Source organism: Piliocolobus tephrosceles, chromosome 4 (assembly GCF_002776525.5).
Source record: "Piliocolobus tephrosceles isolate RC106 chromosome 4, ASM277652v3, whole genome shotgun sequence".
NCBI lineage: Eukaryota > Metazoa > Chordata > Mammalia > Primates > Cercopithecidae > Piliocolobus > Piliocolobus tephrosceles.
Genome location: NC_045437.1, coordinates 127,167,171 through 127,178,732, shown reverse-complemented (window position 1 = coordinate 127,178,732; position 11,562 = coordinate 127,167,171). Strand labels below are relative to the sequence as shown.

General features: G+C 43.5%; 1 pseudogene across 1 annotated transcript; it reads left to right on the top strand.

Annotated features, from left to right (window-relative positions):
• The first annotated feature begins 2,097 nt into the window (after positions 1–2,097).
• On the top strand, positions 2,098–3,508 carry LOC111547197 (annotated as a pseudogene). The gene has a single exon (XR_002733053.2). The product of XR_002733053.2 is annotated as a WD repeat domain phosphoinositide-interacting protein 4 pseudogene (transcript).
• The last annotated feature ends 8,054 nt before the right edge of the window (positions 3,509–11,562 follow it).

Sequence of the window (11,562 nt, the reverse complement as noted above, 5' to 3'; positions counted from 1 at the left end):
TTAAAGCATTTTGTTTTATATTTTAAGTTACTACATTTCATATAGTGCAAAATTAAGTTTCAGAGAGTAGAAAGTATAATTCTTCTCTAGCCACCCATTTTTCATCTGTGGAAGAAATCAATAGATCAGTTCCTTGCATACGTTTCTAGAGGTACTCTACATATAGAAGAATGTAATCACAAAACACACGTGTCCATGCTCTCACTCTCCGCCCTCACAAAGAATAACATACAATTCTCTGAAGTTTTTTTCATTTGGAATTTGTTGTATATTATAAAGAATGTCCTTTTTTTTTGAGACAGAGTCTTGCTCTATAGCCAGGCTGGAGTGCAGTGGCGTGATCTCAGCTCGCTGCAACCTCTGACTCCCTGGTTCAAGCGATTCTCTCCTGTCTCAGCCTCCCGAGTAGCTAGGATTACAGGCACGCGCCACTACACCCAGCTGAGTTTTTATATGTTTAGTAGAGACGGGGTGTCACCGTGTTGGCCAGTATGGTTTCGATCTCCTGACCTCATAATCCGCCCACCTCGGTCTCCCAAAGTGCTGGGATTACAGGCATGAGCCACCATGCCCGGCCAAGAATGTCCTTTTTTTAAAACTTCATTTAAAAATTACAATATTGCAGAAAAGTTGCCACAATAGCGTAAAGAATGCTTATATTGGCTGGGGGCGGTGGCTCAAGCCTGTAATCCCAGCACTTTGGGAGGCCGAGGTGGGCGGATCACGAGGTCAGGAGATCAAGACCATCCTGGCTAACACAGTGAAGCCCCATCTGTACCAAAAAATACAAAAAACTAGCTGGGCTAGGTGGCAGGCGCCTGTAGTACCAGCTACTGGTGAGGCTGAGGCAGGAAAATGCCGTGAACCCGGGAGGCGGAGCTTGCAGTGAGCCGAGATTGCACCACTGCACTCCAGCCTGGGCCACAGAGCGAGACTCCGTCTCAAAAAAAAAAAAAAAAAAAGAATGCTTATATTTCCCTTTCCAGATGCCCCAGTTGTCAGTGTGAAGCACATCTACCCAATCATTTTCTTTCTACATGCAGACCACGTGTATACTGAACTATATAAGAATAGGTTGAAGATAATGATGCTTCATCACCCACTTAGTATGTAAACCTCAGTGTATATTTTCTAAAAATAAGGATACACATCTACATACCCCATAATGTAATCATAATCATGAAATTACCATTCAATTTTATAGGATCCCATTCAGGTTTCATCAGTTGTTCCAGTTGTCCTTGATAGGTCTATGCAGTCCAAAATTCATCGTGTGTGTCGCCATGTTGCTTTAGCTTCAAGGTGGAACATTTCCTCAGTGTTTGTCTTTCATGGTTTTGACCTTTTTCACATTTCTTTGCATAAGGAACCATAAGTTGACATCGATAGCCCCAATTCCAGTCTTGTTCCACAGCGTTTATTTTGGTTCTTCCCATGTTTGTGACACCTTTTTCTCTGACAGCAGCCTAGTTCTCAATTCTTTTTTTTTTTTTGAGACAGGGTGTCAGTCTCACCCAGGCTGGAGTGCAGTGGCACAATCTTGGCTCACTGCAGCCTCCACCTCAGTCATCCTGAGTATCTGGGACTACAGGCATGTGCCACCACACCCAGCTAATTTTTGTATTTTTAGTTTCGCAATGTTGTCCAGGCTGCTTCTCAAACTCTTGAGCTCAAACGACCCACTCACCTTGGTCTTCCAAAGTGCTGGGACTACAGACATGAGCCACGGTGCTCAGACCTCATTATTTTTTTATTTTTTTATTTTTTTGAGATGGAGTTTCGCTCTGTCACCCAGACTGGAGGCGCAGTGGCGTGATCTCGGCTCACTGCAAGCTCCACCTTCTGGGTTCATGCCATTCTCCTGCCTCAGCCTCCTGAGTAGCTGGGACCACAGGTGCCCCCGCCACCACCCCCGGCTAATTTTTTTTTTTTTTTTTGTATTTTTAGCAGAGACGGGGTTTCATCCTGTTAGCCAGGATGATCTCAATCTCCTGACCGCGTGATCTGCCCACCTCGGCCTCCCAAAGTGCTGGGACTACAGGCATGAGCCACCGCACCCGGCCTTGGCCCTCATTATTCTTATATTTATTCATTTGCTTCATTTATCCATAAGAATCATTCTGGAGGTCAGAAAGCCGGGCCGCGGGCGGCACCGACAGCTGGGGCCCGGGTCAGGGACACGCGGGGGTCAGGCCAGTGAAGGCGGCAGGAAGCTGGAGCACGATCCCAGGGGGAACAATCCTGGACCATGACTCAACAGCTACTTCGAGGAGTGACCAGCCTGCGTTTCAACCAAGACCAAAGCTGCTTTTGTTGCGCCATGGAGACAGGTGTGCGCATCTACAACGTGGAGCCCTTGATGGAGAAGGGGCATCTGGACCACGAGCAAGTGGGCAGCATGGGCTTGGTGGAGATGCTGCACCGCTCCAACCTTCTGGCCTTGGTGGGCGGTGGTAGTAGCCCTAAGTTCTCAGAGATCTCAGTGCTGATCTGGGACGATGCCCGGGAGGGCAAGGACTCCAAGGAGAAGCTGGTGCTGGAGTTCACCTTCACCAAGCCAGTGCTTTCTGTGCGCATGCGCCATGACAAGATCGTGATCGTGCTGAAGAACCGCATCTATGTGTACTCCTTCCCTGACAATCCCCGAAAGCTGTTTGAGTTTGATACCCGGGACAACCCCAAAGGGCCCTGTGACCTCTGCCCCAGCCTGGAGAAGCAACTGTTAGTGTTCCCGGGACACAAGTGTGGGAGTCTGCAACTTGTGGACCTGGCGAGCACAAAGCCTGGCACCTCGTCTGCTCCATTCACCATCAATGCACATCAGAGTGACATAGCCTGTGTGTCTCTAAACCAGCCAGGCACTGTAGTGGCCTCAGCCTCCCAGAAGGGTACCCTTATTCGCCTCTTTGACACACAATCCAAGGAGAAACTGGTGGAGCTGCGCCGAGGCACTGACCCTGCCACCCTCTACTGCATTAACTTCAGTCACGACGACTCCTTCCTCTGCGCTTCCAGTGATAAGGGCACCGTCTATATCTTTGCTCTCAAGGATACCCGCCTCAACCGCCGCTCCGCGCTGGCTCGCGTGGGCAAGGTGGGGCCTATGATTGGGCAGTACGTGGACTCTCAGTGGAGCCTGGCGAGCTTCACTGTGCCTGCTGAGTCAGCTTGCATCTGCGCCTTCGGTCGCAATACTTCCAAGAACGTCAACTCTGTCATTGCCATCTGCGTAGATGGGACCTTCCACAAATATGTCTTCACTCCTGATGGAAACTTCAACAGAGAGGCTTTCGACGTGTACCTTGACATCTGTGATGATGATGACTTTTAAGGACCCTGGGGGCTGTGCTAGGGACCTGCAGTGGCAGATTGCAGAACTGAGCCTTGGCAGTGGGGCGTGCTTGGAAGCCACCAGCCAGCAAGCATTAATGGGGCCGGTGCCCACTTTCCACTCAGCAGAGCTATGTCTAAATAAAGAGCTCACTCCCCCCCCCAAAAAATAAAAAAATAAAAATAAATACAAAAAAAAAAGAATCATTCTGATGACACTAGCCAAGTCTTCCTCTGCTCCCCACTTGACACAGGCCTCCGAGCCAGCTGAGCATTCCCAGACCCATGTGACCTGGCCCTGATGCCAGTGACTACGGGGACCACTGTACCTGGTCAAGGATCCTCCTGACCCATAGAGCACCGCACCAAGAATCACATGTGCCACTATTTACCAGCAGAGCACCAAAGAGAAGGAACTCGTTCCCTTTTTGGCTGCATGTATCCCACTGTATCAATGAGGGAATCACAATGTAATCTATTGGTGTACAGATGGTCCCTGACTTACAGTGGTTCAGCAGGATTTTTTGACTGCAATGGTGTGAAAAGTAATCACATTCAATAGAAACCATACTTCAAGTACCCATACAATCATTCTGTTTTTCACTTTCAGTTTAGTATGTAGTAAATTACATGAGATATTTAACACTTTGCTATAAGATAGGCTTTGTGTTAGATGTTGCCCAATTGTAGGCTAATCTAAGTGTTCTGAGCATATTTAAGGTAGGCTAGACTGAGCTGTGATATTCAGTAGGTTTATGTATTAAATGCATTTTTGACTTAGAATATTTTAAAGGTATGAAGGATTCATCAGGATGTAACCCCATTGTAAGCTGAGTATCTGATTGGAATATAAGTTAATTATACCCCTTTGGCAGTCAAATCATCTATCTCATCAACATTAAATATAGCAGTAGGCTTTTTTTTTGTTTTTGTTTTTTGTGTGTGTGCAGTAGGTTTTAATTCAAGGGTAGGCTACTCAAGATAATTGTTTTACTTGAAGGAAGTATTATGTATAGTGAAAAGAAACAACTCTAGATTCAAAGGTGATTTTTTTCACATGTTAGTAGCAAGTTGCTTTTCCTTTCAGAGCTTGAAGTAGTTTTTAGGGTTAAATGAAAAGAATACCACCTATTTCACATGGAAATACTTGGAACAGATAGCAAATGTAGCTGTGGACTTAACAGATGCCCAAGGGTTGGGGTATGGGGGAGAAATGGTGGTCTTGTAATATTACCTTCACTTTCAGCTGTAAGATATTAGGAGTTTTCTCTCATAAATAAGATTACTAGTGGTTTCTCTTTGTGATTTTTAAGTATTTTCTAGATTTATTTTTAGTATTTTGGAAATGCACTTAAAAATATTTCAAAGAAGATAAATTATTTTTGTAACTTGTTTTACCTAAGGACTCAAAGTTCTTTTCTGTATTTTGCTACAGAAATAGCCAGAATACTTGAATTTGTATGCATATAAATGTATCTCTGGAAATTGAATACATTCACTCCATGTATTTACTTGCAAGTGATTTACATTGAAAGATGGCCATGAAATTGCCCAGCTCTGTCTACAGTTACTTTGCTTTCTGTAGTCCCCATTTCAATTCCAATTTTTGACATATATACACACTACATACTATTGAACAATTTCAGTTTGTTGTAGATTTAAAAAATGTTGACTTTGAAATGAAAAATTGATATAGAGGCTTTAAAATGTTTTAATGTGAGACGTTAAAAAGTATTCAGGATAAGTCAAACACTTTGGCATATAGGAGGGCTGGAAATAATTTTTTATTTTCCTTATACAGTGTCACCCTCAGGCTTTATGTGCCTAGAACACATAAGGTCCTTGGAAAGTGGAAAGAGGGATGATGGTTCTGGCCTTCAGAAGTGTTTGTCTATAGTTAGAATTCACCCTGAAAGTAGAAGTCAAGAAAAGAAGAGGAAAAAATAGATGCCATATGATATGATACCAAATAAGATGACACCAATATCTTTGTAGTTGGATAAAATTTCTCTCAGCAGCATGAGGGACAGTCATCTTTCATAAAGTTAACCCCAAAACATTCTGAATGTTTCTTAATGACCCATTACAGATCTGTGATCTGTAACCCACTTAAGTCTGCCAAACCAATTTAACACAGTCTCTGCTTACAGACAGTGTTATCAGACCCAGATTATTTATTCTTTTTTAAATCTTGAAGACTTGTGAAAAAGATGTGAACTTTGGTGAATAGATTGGTTGCATCCCAAACTAAGATTTAAAAAAAAAATGTTTTTAATTGTGAAAAGAATAGTGCACACAAGAAAGTACATTAAATGTATGTACAGTTTACAGAATAATGATTAAACTCCCGTGTACCTGCCACTCAAGTTAAGAACATTGCAAGTACCTTAGAAGCTCTGCAAATGCTTTCCCCCATTGTTTCTGTATTAGGCATAATTTTTTCTCTGGAGAAAAGAAACAATAGGATGTGTGTGTGTGTGTGTGTGTGTGTCTGTGTGTCTGTGTGTCTGTGTTATTTTTTTCTTTTTTAAGAGATGGGGGTCTCAGTATGTTGCCCAGGCTCAAGTGCAGTGGCTATTCACAGGTGCAGTCATAGCACACTACATCCTGAACTCCTAGCCTCAAGCAACCTTCTCATCTCAGCCTCTTAAGTAGACAGGACTACAGGCATACACCACTGTGCTCAGCTTGTGACTGGCAGACTGAAAACTGGCAGACTGAGAGCCAATGTTCCAGTCTGAGTTGAAAGGCAGTCTGCTGCAGAACCAGGAAGAGCTGATGTTGCAGGTGAAGTCTGAAGACTGACTGCTAGAGAACTCTTTCTTGCTTGGAGAAGATTAATCTTTTTATTCTACTCAGGCATTCAACTGATTAGATGAGGCCCACTGACATTATGGAAGCTGTATTAGTCCATTCTCATGCTGCTAATAAAGACATACCCAAGACTGGGTAATTTATAAGGAAAAGAGGTTTAATTGACTCAGTTCAGCATGGCTGGGGAGGCCTCAGGAAACTTACAATCATGGCAGAAGGGGAAGCAAATATGTTCTTTTTCACATGGTGGCAGAAAGGAAAAATGGTGAGCAAAGGGGAAATGCCCCTTATAAAATCATCAGATGTCATGAGAACTCACTATCATGAGAACAGCATGAGGGTAAATACCCCCAAGATTCAATTACCTCCCACGGGGTCACTCCAGTGACACATGGGGATTATGGAAACTACAAAACGAGATGTGGGTGGGGACACAAACCATATCAGAAAGCAAGCTGCTTTACTCAAAATTCACCAGTTTAAATATTAATCATATCCAAAACACCTTCACGGACACCCAGAATAATTGACCAAATATCTTGGCAGCCCATGGCCCAGCCAAGTTAATACATAACATTAACCATCATAGTATCATTTTTTTCCCGGAGGTAATCATTATCCTGACTCTTTTTTTTACTTTAAAAAAATTGTAGTAAAATATACATACCATAAACTTTACCACCTTAACCACTTTGAAGCATACGGTTCAGTAGCATTAAGTACATTCACATTGTTATGCATCCCATTTCCAGAACTCTTCATCTTACAAAATTAAAACTTTGTAGCCATTAACAACTGCCCCTTTTCTCTCCCCCTGCATCTGCTAACTAGCATTCTTCTCTGAATCTGACTACTATAGATAACTCATTCGAGTGGAATCATACAGTATTTCATACAGTATTTGACTTGTGACTGGTTTATTTCAATTAGCAGTAACATTCTTAAGGTTCATCTATGTTGTAGCGTGCTGCAATGAACATGGGTGGCAAATCTCTCTTTGAGAGATTCTGCTTTTAGTGCTTTTGGATATATACCCAGAAGTAGAATCATTGGATCACATGGTAATTCTATTTTTGATCTATTTTTCTGATAGTAACCATCCTAATTGGTGTGATGTGGTATTCTGATGTTTTGTTGTTGTTGTTGTTGTTTTGAGAAGGAGGCTTTCCCAGGCTGGAGTGTAGTAGTACTATCTTGGCTTACTGCAACATCCGCCTCCTGGGTTCAAGCAGTTCTCCTGCCTCAGCCTCCTGAGTAGCCGGGAATACAGGTGCGCACCAGCATGCCTGGCTAATTTTTGTGTTTTTAGTAGAGAAGGGGTTTCACCATGTTGTCCAGGCTGGTCTTGAACTCCTGACCTCCGGTGATCCACCCACCTCAGCCTCCCAAAGTGCTGGGATTACAGGTGTAAGCTACTGCACCTGACTAGTATGCTGACTTTTGTATCAGATTCTGGATTATCTTTATGGTTATTTACAATCTCTGTATGTATCTCCTATACATTATTCAGTTTGAAAAATAGGTACGGGAGCGGAGCAAGATGGCCGAATAGGAACAGCTTCAGTCTCCATCTCCCAGCGCGAGCGACACAGAAGAACGGCGATTTCTGCATTTTCAACTGAGGTACTGGGGTCATCTCACTCGGGAGTGCCGGACAATCGGTGCTGGTCAGCTGCTGCAGCCCGACCAGCAAGAGCTGAAGCAGGGCGAGGCATCGCCTCACCTGGGAAGCGCGAGGGGGAAGGGAGTCCCTTTTCCTAGCCAGGGGAACTGAGACACACAACACCTGGAAAATCGGGTAACTCCCACCCCAATACTGCGCTGTAACACCGGCACACCGGAGATTATATCCCACACCTGGCCGGGAGGGTCTCACGCCCACGGAGCCTCTCTCCTTGCTAACACAGCAGTCTGCGGCAATCTAACCGCAAGGCAGCAGCGAGGCTGGGGGAGGGGCGCCCGCCATCGCTGAGGCTTAAGTAGGTAAATAAAGCCGCTGGGAAGCTCGAACTGGGTGGAGCTCACAGCAGCTCAAGGAAACCTGCCTGTCTCTGTAGACTGCGCCTCTGGGGACAGGGCTCAGCTAAAGGAGCAGAAGCCTGTGAAACGCGAACGACTCTGTCTGACAGCTTTGAAGAGAGCAGTGGATCTCCCAACACGGAGGTTGAGATCTGAGAAGGGGCAGTCTGCCTGCTCAAGTGGGTCACTGACCCCTGAGTAGCCTAACTGGGAGACATCCCCCACTAGAGGCAGTCTGACACCCCACACCTCACAGGGTGGAGTACACCCCTGAGAGGAAGCTTCCAAAGCAAGAATCAGACAGGTGCACTCGCTGTTGAGCAATATTCTATCTTCTGCAACCTCTGCTGCTGATACCCAGGCAAACAGGGTCTGGAGTGGACCTCAAGCAATCTCCAACAGACCTATAGCTGAGGGTCCTGACAGTCAGAAGGAAAACTATCAAACAGGAAGGACACCTATATCAAAACCCCATCAGTACGTCACCATCATCAAAGACCAGTGACAGATAAAACCACAAAGATGGGGAAAAAGCAGGGCAGAAAAGCTGGAAATTCAAAAAATAAGAGCGCATCTCCTCCTGCAAAGGAGCACAGCCCATCGCCAGCAACGGATCAAAGCTGCTCAGAGAATGATTTTGATGAGATGAGAGAAGAAGGCTTCAATCCATCAAACCTCTCAGAGCTAAAGGAGGAATTACGTACCCAGCGCAAAGAAACTAAAAATCTTGAAAAAAGAGTGGAAGAATTGACAGCTAGACTAATTAATGCAGAGAAGGTCATAAACGAAATGACAGAGATGAAAACCATGACACGAGAAATACGTGACAAATGCACAAGCTTCAGTAACCGACTCGATCAACTGGAAGAAAGAGTATCAGCGATTGAGGATCAAATGAATGAAATGAAGCGAGAAGAGAAACCAAAAGAAAAAAGAAGAAAAAGAAATGAACAAAGCCTGCAAGAAGTATGGGATTATGTCAAAAGACCAAATCTACGTCTGATTGGGGTGCCTGAAAGTGAGGGGGAAAATGGAACCAAATTGGAAAACACTCTACAGGATATCATCCAGGAGAACTTCCCCAACCTAGCAGGGCAGGCCAACATTCAAATTCAGGAAATACAGAGAACGCCACAAAGATACTCCTCCAGAAGAGCAACTCCAAGACACATAATTGCCAGATTCACCAAAGTTGAAATGAAGGAAAAAATCTTAAGGGCAGCCAGAGAGAAAGGTCGGGTTACCCACAAAGGGAAGCCCATCAGACTGACAGCAGATCTCTCGGCAGAAACTCTACAAGCCAGAAGAGAGTGGGGGCCAATATTCAACGTTCTTAAAGAAAAGAATTTTAAACCCAGAATTTCATATCCAGCCAAACTAAGTTTCATCAGTGAAGGAGAAATAAAATTCTTTACAGATAAGCAAATGCTTAGAGATTTTGTCACCACCAGGCCTGCCTTACAAGAGACCCTGAAGGAAGCCCTAAACATGGAAAGGAACAACCGGTACCAGCCATTGCAAAAACATGCCACAATGTAAAGACCATCGAGCCTAGGAAGAAACTGCATCAACTAATGAGCAAAATAACCAGTTAATATCATAATGGCAGGATCAAGATCACACATAACAATATTAACCTTAAATGTAAATGGACTAAATGCTCCAATTAAAGACACAGACTGGCAAACTGGATAAAGAGTCAAGACCCATCAGTCTGCTGTCTTCAGGAGACCCATCTCACATGCAGAGACATACATAGGCTCAAAATAAAAGGATGGAGGAAGATCTACCAAGCAAATGGAGAACAAAAAAAAGCAGGGGTTGCAATCCTAGTCTCTGATAAAACAGACTTTAAACCATCAAAGATCAAAAGAGACAAAGAAGGCCATTACATAATGGTAAAGGGATCAATCCAACAGGAAGAGCTAACTATCCTAAATATATATGCACCTAATACAGGAGCACCCAGATTCATAAAGCAAGTCCTTAGAGACTTACAAAGAGACTTAGACTCCCATACAATAATAATGGGAGACTTCAACACTCCACTGTCAACATTAGACAGATCAATGAGACAGAAAGTTAACAAGGATATCCAGGAATTGAACTCATCTCTGCACCAAGCGGACCTAATAGACATCTATAGAACTCTCCACCCCAAGTCAACAGAATATACATTCTTCTCAGCACCACATCACACTTATTCCAAAATTGACCACATAATTGGAAGTAAAGCACTCCTCAGCAAATGTAAAAGAACAGAAATTATAACAAACTGTCTCTCTGACCACAGTGCAATCAAACTAGAACTCAGGACTAAGAAACTCAATCAAAACCGCTCAACTACATGGAAACTGAACAACCTGCTCCTGAATGACTACTGGGTACATAACGAAATGAAAGCAGAAATAAAGATGTTCTTTGAATCCAATGAGAACAAAGATACAACATACCAGAATCTCTGGGACACATTTAAAGCAGTATGTAGAGGGAAATTTATAGCACTAAGTGCCCACAAGAGAAAGCAGGAAAGATCTAAAATTGACACTCTAACATCACAATTAAAAGAACTAGAGAGGCAAGAGCAAACACATTCAAAAGCTAGCAGAAGGCAAGAAATAACTAAGATCAGAGCAGAACTGAAGGAGATAGAGACACAAAAAACCCTCCAAAAAATCAATGAATCCAGGAGTTGGTTTTTTGAAAAGATCAACAAAATTGACAGACCGCTAGCAAGGCTAATAAAGAAGAAAAGAGAGAGGAATCAAATAGACGCAATAACAAATGATAAAGGGGATATCACCACCGACCCCACAGAAATACAAACTACCATCAGAGAATACTATAAACACCTCTACGCAAATCAACTAGAAAATCTAGAAGAAATGGATAATTTCCTGGACACGTACACTCTTCCAAGACTAAACCAGGAAGAAGTTGAATCCCTGAATAGACCAATAGCAGCCTCTGAAATTGAGGCAACAATTAATAGCCTACCCACCAAAAAAAGCCCAGGACCAGATGGATTCACAGCTGAATTCTACCAGAGGTACAAGGAGGAGCTGGTACCATTCCTTCTGAAACTATTCCAATCAATAGAAAAAGAGGGAATCCTCCCTAACTCATTTTATGAGGCCAACATCATCCTGATACCAAAGCCTGGCAGAGACACAACAAAAAAAGAGAATTTTAGACCAATCTCCCTGATGAACATCGATGCAAAAATCCTCAATAAAATACTGGCAAACCGGATTCAGCAGCACATCAAAAAGCTTATCCACCATGATCAAGTGGGCTTCATCCCTGGGATGCAAGGCTGGTTCAACATTCGCAAATCAATCAACGTAATCCAGCATATCAACAGAACCAAAGACAAGAACCACATGATTATCTCAATAG